The sequence below is a fragment of the Epinephelus lanceolatus genome, chromosome 19 (assembly GCF_041903045.1).
Source record: "Epinephelus lanceolatus isolate andai-2023 chromosome 19, ASM4190304v1, whole genome shotgun sequence".
Taxonomy (NCBI): domain Eukaryota; kingdom Metazoa; phylum Chordata; class Actinopteri; order Perciformes; family Serranidae; genus Epinephelus; species Epinephelus lanceolatus.
The window spans coordinates 14,474,842-14,484,961 of NC_135752.1; positions in this window are offsets into that span (position 1 = coordinate 14,474,842).

A 10,120-nucleotide genomic window follows, 5' to 3' on the forward strand; every position below is an offset into this window, starting at 1 on the left:
CTGTAGCTGATAAGTAAGTAATTATTGTAAATAAAAGTATTACAAAGATGCATTTACATCGTATGTTTGTTCTATTTTCAGTTGAGTACAGTCTTTGTTGGAAAGCGGAGCATGGCGATGGTCTGCCTTGGTGTCCCAGTGCAGGAAATTGTGGAGGATGCAGGTTGCTTTCACAGCCTGCTCTGCAACCTCTGGAGATACCCCCAGAACTCTCCGGTAGAGCCGCCGCTGTATAATAGAACAGAATAGAAAGTTTATTTTGCCACATATAAACAGTGTAGGTACATGGTCCTGCTTGTCCTTACAGTGGTTTATCAGTTTGAGTCAGTTCCTTTTTTCAGTTGCTATGTTCACAACTAAACAGTTTTCTTCAACAATCTGACAGTTTACTAAGATATTAGTCAGTAATACTAATAATATTAATAGTAATATTACTTAGTTGTTATTAATACTAATATTACTTAGTTTACTAAGCTTAGTCTGACAATCTAGTAGGCTACTCAACATTGAGCAATTTGGTCATCTCTATAGTCTATAATTTTTACATTCTAACAACAGTCTGTTAATCTGGCATCTCACAGTAACATATGGTTGATGCAATGTGACACCTACCTGCGCAGCAAGAATGCCGAATGTGCACTCCACCATTCTCCTGGCCCTCGACAGGCGGTAGTTGAATACCCTCCTCTCTCAGGTGTTGATGTTCTGTCCCGGGTATGGTCTCATCAGCTCCCTGCGCAGTGGAAACACCTCATCTGCTACAAACACATGAGGGACTGGGCTCTGATCTTCAGCACCAGGGAGAGGAACATCTGCCGGGAGCTGAAGGGTCTTGGAGTACAAGGCCTTCCCAAACGCAGATGCAGCTAGGGTCCCTCCATCACTGCTCCTGCCGTATGCCCCGGCGTCAATCACTCAGAAGCAATAGTGCGCATCCACTACAGCCAACAGCACAACAGAAAAGTGCCCCTTGTAGTTGTAAAAAAGGGACCCTGTGTTGGCTGGGGTTTGGATTTGCACATGCTTCCCATCGATTGCGCCGAGGCAATTTGGGAAGTCCCAGAGACGATGGAAGTCTTCTGCAATGTGTCTCCATTCTCCCACAGTTGGTACTGGCATGTAGTTGGTGACCAGACAATCCCAGATGGCAGTGATGACCGAATGGATGATGCCAACCACTGTTGAGAAGCAAATCCGGTAGCTGAAGGCCAGGCTTCTGAAAGAGTCTCCAGTGGCAAGATATCTACAACAAGTCAGAAAACAATGCCTATTTATACTTACTGAATGTATAGTACGTTGCATAGCTTAGTGACAGCAACAATTAACAAGTATGCACAACAATTAAAGAACATTTATATTCTAAGCATGTATGTACAGTACAGACCAAAAGTTTGGACACACCTTCTCATTCAATGCGTTTTCTTTATTTTCATGACTATTTACATTGTAGATTCTCACTGAAGGCATCAAAACTATGAATGAACACATGTGGAGTTATGTACTTAACAAAAAAGGTGAAATAACTGAAAACATGTTTTATATTCTAGTTTCTTCAAAATAGCCACCCTTTGCTCTGATTACTGCTTTGCACACTCTTGGCATTCTCTCCATGAGCTTCAAGAGGTAGTCACCTGAAATGGTTTTCCAACAGTCTTGAAGGAGTTCCCAGAGGTGTTTAGCACTTGTTGGCCCCTTTGCCTTCACTCTGCGGTCCAGCTCACCCCAAACCATCTCGATTGGGTTCAGGTCCGGTGACTGTGGAGGCCAGGTCATCTGCCGCAGCACTCCATCAATCTCCTTCTTGGTCAAATAGCCCTGACACAGCCTGGAGGTGTGTTTGGCGTCATTGTCCTGTTGAAAAATAAATGATCGTCCAACTAAACGCAAACCGGATGGGATGGCATGTCGCTGCAGGATGCTGTGGTAGCCATGCTGGTTCAGTGTGCCTTCAATTTTGAATAAATCCCCAACAGTGTCACCAGCAAAACACCCCCACACCATCACACCTCCTCCTCCATGCTTCACAGTGGGAACCAAGCATGTGGAATCCATCCGTTCACCTTTTCTGTGTCTCACAAAGACACGGCGGTTGGAACCAAAGATCTCAAATTTGGACTCATCAGACCAAAGCACAGATTTCCACTGGTCTAATGTCCATTCCTTGTGTTTCTTGGCCCAAACAAATCTCTTCTGCTTGTTGCCTCTCCTTAGCAGTGGTTTCCTAGCAGCTATTTGACCATGAAGGCCTGATTGGCGCAGTCTCCTCTTAACAGTTGTTCTAGAGATGGGTCTGCTGCTAGAACTCTGTGGCATTCATCTGGTCTCTGATCTGAGCTGCTGTTAACTTGCCATTTCTGAGGCTGGTGACTCGGATGAACTTATCCTCAGAAGCAGAGGTGACTCTTGGTCTTCCTTTCCTGGGTCGGTCCTCATGTGTGCCAGTTTCGTTGTAGCGCTTGATGGTTTTTGCGACTCCACTTGGGGACACATTTAAAGTTTTTGCAATTTTCCGGACTGACTGACCTTCATTTCTTAAAGTAATGATGGCCACTCGTTTTTCTTTAGTTAGCTGATTGGTTCTTGCCATAATATGAATTTTAACAGTTGTCCAATAGGGCTGTCGGCTGTGTATTAACCTGACTTCTGCACAACACAACTGATGGTCCCAACCCCATTGATAAAGCAAGAAATTCCACTAATTAACCCTGATAAGGCACACCTGTGAAGTGGAAACCATTTCAGGTGACTACCTCTTGAAGCTCATGGAGAGAATGCCAAGAGTGTGCAAAGCAGTAATCAGAGCAAAGGGTGGCTATTTTGAAGAAACTAGAATATAAAACATGTTTTCAGTTATTTCACCTTTTTTTGTTAAGTACATAACTCCACATGTGTTCATTCATAGTTTTGATGCCTTCAGTGAGAATCTACAATGTAAATAGTCATGAAAATAAAGAAAACGCATTGAATGAGAAGGTGTGTCCAAACTTTTGGCCTGTACTGTATATCAGCTACATGGAGTAAATACAACTGTAAGAAAATCAGTTCACGTGAAATGTCACCAGGGGGTGATCTGGCTATACCCCTACAATGTAATGTAATGTATGTAAGTGATGTCAATAATAATAATTGTAACTGTGCAATAATTCATCTACAATATACACTGTATTGTTTATACTGTTATATGACACTGGCACTAACTTTATCTGCAGGATGCATACTATATATTCACAGTGAATGTAGGCCTATATATCTACATATCCAGATTTATATCTTGCATTATATTTTACTTGTACAGACAGGACTGGTGAACATGCATTTCATTTTTCCAAAAATCCAGGTGATCAGTCAAAATCATCATTTAAAAGAGGAGAAGAGTAAAGTCTGTCAGTTTATCTGTTACATTCATACTTTCTGTTTTTATACTCTTGAATGGGCTGTAACGAACAGAATTTCCCTCTGGGGATCAATAAAGTATTTCTGATTCTGATACATAAATTAAACTCACCTGAGACAAATACTCAGCCTTTCCGATGGACTGATTGTCTCTCGCCAGTTGGTCTGTTGCTTGGCGATACTCAGCCCCACCATCTGCAGAAGATGCTCGAACTGACACCTGTTTAACCGAAAGTAGGACTGGAAGCGCTCATTGTCCAGACGCAGCTTGCTAAATAGATGGTGGTATTCACCATGCTGTTCCCTTTTTTGAGGATCTCATGCACCCAAAACCTCCGCTTTTTGGGAGGTTGATTCTCATCTTGGTCGAACAGCAAAGCAACAGCAAGCATTTTAAGTTTTGTATCCATTTTGTATCCTTTTATCGTTAATTGCCAGGTTGCACACGCACCCCCGCTCCACAGGCACTCTTTATAAGCGCTTCCAGCTTTTCAAGGGTCTTTGAAGCATCTGCGTTTCTAGCGTCTCATTTCTGTGTGATCGCCCCCTAAGTCCTGCGCTCAGTTGACTCAGTTGAGTTTTAGTGTTGTATTTCAAAGTGTTATCAATTTAGAGGTGGTGAAATTGTGATGTTTTGTGATGTTAATGTCTTGCCTTTTATTTTATTTTCAGGTGGCTTTGCTGACAGATAGCTGGCTAGCTGCGTTAACATACGTAAACAGAGTGCCCACTGCTCACCCACTGGTTTCCACAGATAAGTTAACATTAGCCTTGGCAGCTCCATAATAAGGAGCAGCAGTGAATGAAAATGGCCAGTGGATAAGGTGCAAGTGATTGTGTTGTGCAAAAACAGCAGACTGCTGTGGTGTCCATAAAGTGTCCATAGTGTCAATAAAGTGTCCATGGTGCAGTTTACTGTGAGCAGTGCTGGTTATGTAGCCTGACAGCAGCAGGCAGGAAGGACCTGCAATAGCGTTCCTTCACACTCTTTGGGTGAGTCTGTCTATCGCTGAAGGAGCTCTCCAGAGCTTTTATCTCCTCCTGCAGAGGATGGGAGTCATTAGTCCTCAGAGATGACAGCTTGGCTGTCATCCTCCTTTCTCCCACCATCTGCACAGAGTCCAGAGAGCATCCCAGGACAGAGCTGGCCTTCTTGATCAGCTTGTCCAGTCTCTTCCTATCTGCAGCCGAGACGCTGCTGCCCCAGCAGACTACTCAATAGAAGATGGCTGATGCCACCACAGTGTCAAAGAAGGTCTTCAGGAGCGCCCCCTGCACTCCAAAAGACCTGAGCCGCCTCAGCAGATACAGTCTGCTTTGGCCTTTCCTGTATAGTGCTATTACGTGATTAGTCCAGTCCAGTTTATTGTTAAGATGAACACCCAGGTACTTATAAGATGTCACCATCTCAATGTCCTTAGCACTGTCCTTAGCCTTTTGCACTAAAGGCTTCTTCCAGCTTCTTGTAAAAGGATATTTTGTTCCGGTTGTACAGGTGTTGATAGGTCCTGGTCAGCTCAAGCAGTAATAGTGTTGTGTTGTGTTGGAATTCTGTAAAAACATTTCAGGATAGTTAAGAAAAAAGACATTTTATTCCAACATTTAGATTACAAACCAAAAGTCACCATACCTGTCTGGGTTTCATGGCATTCTGGCTGTGAGGATGGAACTGGGAACAGGCTGTCTGAAGGGGATGAGTGTGATAAAATGTTTGTTTCAGGAGTGGGGCACCGGGTGACTGTAGCTGCTGGTTGGGTTTGACTGTGACTGGGAGTGGTGGATACCTGGGGCTGAGGAATAGGAGTGGAGCACCTGGTGAATGTAGCAGTTGGCTTGGTTTGAATGTGACTGGGGGTGGAGGGAACTCTGGGCTGGGGAGTGTGACTCTGGGTGAATGTTGGAGGTTGAGGAGTGGGGAGGACAGGCTGTTGGATGACAGGGCTGATAGATTGTGGGTTTACTGCAGAGAAAGAAATCCAGAAAATTGCAAAAGAATTATTCACATGCATTTAAATATTCATGTGTAGTGCAATCAAGAGAATTTACCTTGAAAGTCTTCTGCAGCTCTTATTTGCTCCAGTATGTTAGAGGTGTACTGGTTATCTGAAAAAACAGCTCTCGTAAAATAATTGCCATCTACATTTGTAATGGTATGATGTATCATATATTTCTTTTTACTCACCAGTTGCCAGTTTGTCTGCAGTATCTCTGCTTACACATAGTTGGACAGTGCCTTTGTCATCTTTGAGGTTAACTATGACTCTCTCCATGGTTGCTGGTCAAAATCAGGTTCTACAGGTGTCTTATATACCCAATCACACAGCAATAAACTATCACACACCTGCTTAAAATAGAGCAGACTAATTGTGTGGAAGCCCATGACAACTGACAACAGATTGTGTCCCATCACAGTGATTGCTCTGTGTTTCGATGATTTTGCTGATGATGTAATTCAAGAATGTGTTCCTTCTACTTTACAGCAATTGTTCAAACAATAACCAATAAATGTATCTGAACTGAACTCTGACTCAATGTGAATAATTATTATAATTAGCTGTTACTGTTGCATGTTATGTAGCCAGAGAATAATGGCTACATTGCACATAAATTCCACTGTATTAATCATCTTAATGGGTGTATGAGATGTTGTTTGTGATATTTAATATTTATTCTAACAAATGTAACACATGGAAAAACAAACCTTGTACCAATGACTTGGTCGTCCTTTTGAAGTTCAATGTTTTGAAGTCATACAAAGTGGAATTTCCTAAAACAACATATTTACTTTACACAGTGGTCACAAGTTTGTTTATCATAACTTGGGATTTGAACTTGAACTGTTGAATTGGGCAGATTGTAGGCCTTGGAAGTCATATGACCCTAAATGTAAGAAAATGAACTACTTAATCAATAGTCCAAACATTGTCAAAACTACATGAATTGGCTACACACGGGGAGGAAAAGCAACAGTTATGACTACAATTGTATTATTCTTTTAATGGGATTTCTTTTGCTTTACAAACTATGGAATTCTTGGACTAAACATTTTACACCTGTCTGGCTGACAAACATTGCCATCACGTTGCAGTTAGGTTTCCTTTATGGTCTTAATTTATTGATTTATTTATATATGTTTGTAATTATACATAGGCCTATGTGGAAGTGTGTATTTGGCATTGTATTTTATCTTTTGTTGTTTTAATGTGTGCCTTGTAATGCACTTTGTAATTGCTTGTTTGATAAACCTATAATAATAATAATAATAAAAATATCAACCACACAAGATATATTTGTTAACCTTTATTGCACAGCATAAGACTAATAACCTACAGTGTTAAATATTGTAATTACAGTGAATGTTCTGATTTTTTGAATAAAGGTGGTGTTTGTTGTCTGAATTAAGAGCCAGTCATGGTGGTATCTGCCCTATTCACCTGGGGTGTCTCCCCCTAAAAAAACCTCACATCCCACTTACCACTAATCTTTGCGCTGCTAAGGTGAAGTAAACATCAAAGATGCTTTGCTACAAGCTGCAACTGCAGGAACTACACAAACTTAAATGCTGGTTTCTTCCATGATGGTGTCCCTTGGAGCATCCACAATGTTGAGAGCCCCTCTACATCGTCAGCAGGTTGCTCAGGTTCACAGGTGTTTCGCCCCTTAACCTGTACACCTCGCCTGAGTGGGGCAGCGAAGACTGGTTAGCCTTCACCTGCAGAGGGGTTCCAACTGTGGGCTCTTTTCAACCACAGCCATCTTGAGCTGGTCTCGGCTGCCGAGGCAATGTCCCTTGTGGCTTCCTTCAGCTGTTTGGGCTCCAGACCAACCCTCTGAAGAAAGTAATGCACCGATTTTGCTGGGAACCCGCGGCAGCCAACTTCGATGGGGAAAATGGTTGCATGCCACCCTTTAATGACCGCCTCGTTGATCAAGTCCTGGTACTTAGCTTTTTTCTGCTTGTGGGATGTGGCTAGCTTCTCCTCCCAGGGCACCGTTAGTTCGGCGACTATGAGGGTTTTGGTGCTCCTGGATAGCAGGAACATGTCTGGCCGGAGGGAGGTCACTGCAACGTCCTGTGGGAAGACAAGCTTCCTCTTTAGGTCCACACTCAGCTCCCAGTCAGAGGCGCGCTGCAGGATGCAAGGTGGGTTCCCAACCGTCGCTCTGCTCCTTGGAGCCTCTTTGCCTTCCCTTACAAAGTACGTAAATTAAGTAAATACTTCAATAATTAAAACAGTTAAGTATTAACATACAATAGTCTATGTGCAGTTTATGATCTGTGATATGAATCTCAATTAAATGTCACCATCAGCCACACGTTTTCTGTTAACACATAAAACCGTCAAATCTGACAAATAAAATCAAACTCTCTCCCATTCATCACAAACAGAGAGTTTATATGAAACGTCATCTTGTTGAGTCGACATCTAAACCAAAACGTCATCTTGTTGAGTCAACATCTAAACCAATCAGCTGTCAGATCAGGTGAGAGCTGCAGTTGCTCTCCACCAACTGCACCGCCTGGCTCTAAAAACTGCGGCCGCCTCGCTCTCGGTTGTATCGCCATCCACTTTTGTAATACGTCAGAGCAAGTCGGGGTGAAGTCGGACACAAAACTAACCGGCATCCATTGTGCACCGATCGCCGGTGATCGAATCTGCGCAGGACTGGCTCATCTCGAACGAACCTATTGTCTTGTCTGTCGCTTATAACTGCTGTAAACTGCCGTAACTGACCAAACTGCCGTAACTGCCACAACAAAACAGGAAGGAGGATTTGATTGGCTGCCTGGGCCAGTGATGACAATGACAAATGGTGCTACTGGCGTCTGACACTCAAAAATTTGAAAATATTTTATTTTAAATATTTTAACTTTTCAGCGTCTACGCGCATCTAAAAAGAAGCGTCTATAAAAACGTGCATCTAAAAAGACGGCGGAAAAACGCCCGTCCAAAAAGACGCTTGAACGCCAGTCAGACGCGCCGTATCATAGGAAAACAATTGTTTTACTGGCATCGCGCTTCTGTGTGTGATCGCCCCCTTATGAGAGAATTGCTGACGTCACACGCTGAGCTACACGTTTGCTCACGCCCCCCCTTGCCCCGAAAAAGGCACATTCTGTATAAACAAAAGTAGGTAGGCGGCATTTTGCCGCACTCCCCGATTTTGTTTTTATACTGCCAATGCTGAAAAAAGAAAGATTGGGCTTTCCTGCAAATTTGCACAATTCCTATCTAAAAAGGGCTTTAGACACCAGTTGATGAGTGCCGGGCTATCGGCAAAATTAACCAAAACTGACATCCCTAATCCAAAATCTAAAATAATATCTATATCTATATCATAATATCGATAGCCTAAATATCAATATATTGCCCAGGTCTACAATATAACCCTGCTTGGAACTTAACATTTCATCAAACTTTTTTTTCCCCCCGTTTTCTCAGCGCCAGTGGTGGGGCTTGTATCATGCATCATTAAGCCAGTTCATATTGGCTGCACTATTGGAGCTCAGTGGTCATCATTACTCTCTGTCTGGTAGCTCTTTTCTGGCACAGAGAGAGTGAGCAGTCTGCAGCAGGTTATGCACTATGTTGTGCTTTATCTGCAGAACCACACTTTCTGTGGTATCTATTATGCAGGATATCAATGACGATTGTTCTCTGTCATAGCAGTGTCTTATGTTAAAGATAAGATGACAACAATACTGAGGTCTTAATACCTGCCTTAAGATCATTTTACAGGCTCTAGATCTGACACCTTTCTATGACTGTTAATTAGACTGTTACATAGAAATGTCACTGAGTCTCAAAGGCCACGCAGAGATACCCACCCACACACAAACACACAGACACAGACACAGACACACACACACACACACACACACACACACAGACACATTTCTTTTGCTTGTAAAAATTCCCTTTGAGAGGAAGAAAAGTGACTTGAATCAAAATCACAATGAGAAATTCCAATGCAATACTGTGTGTTCCTCGAGAGACGAGCTTATGTCTCCATTGATCTCCCAGGGTGCTGGAGAGGAGCCAAAGATGTGTTTTGTATGTCTAGGAAACAGATTTCAAAGATGTTTAGACGGATTTTGTTGGACACCACAATTTCTGTTTTTTTTTTTGTTTTTTTTTTTCAATCAATAAAGACTGTTTTTTTAAGTACCAGATTCAAAGTCATAAACACAGAACACCTAAAAAAAAAGATGGCAGAAATATTTATGTGGCTTTACATTACACATATATTTTATTATAAAACCAGTTCACAGTTCCAGTTTGCAGAACAGACTATCCCTCGTGATGCAGTGAAAAAACATAAATGGCTGACAGAGAATGATGAAGCATTTGTCACTACACAACTACACAATTTTATTATCTTATTGCAAATCATTTCCTGCCAGGAGCCAGCTTAGGTTTAAAGACATCCTAAAGACATGCATATATGTTTTGAGACATAAAAATACTCTGCTTTAAATAGTAATTTGTTTCTAGTGCCTTTCTTTTCAGTGTTGGAAGAAGTGCTCAGGCTTATTACTTTTGTAAAGAAAAACTAGTAAAAGTTCTGCTTCCAAAACACGCTTTGCATAATTTGTTTCCGAGGTGTCCCCCCAAAAAGATTACTTCCCTAATAAAATAAATCTTAGAAAAACATGTATTTTTTCTCCCTCATAAATAAAAATCTTGCAATTTTAGTTTTCAGTGTTGGAAGAAGTGCTCAGCCC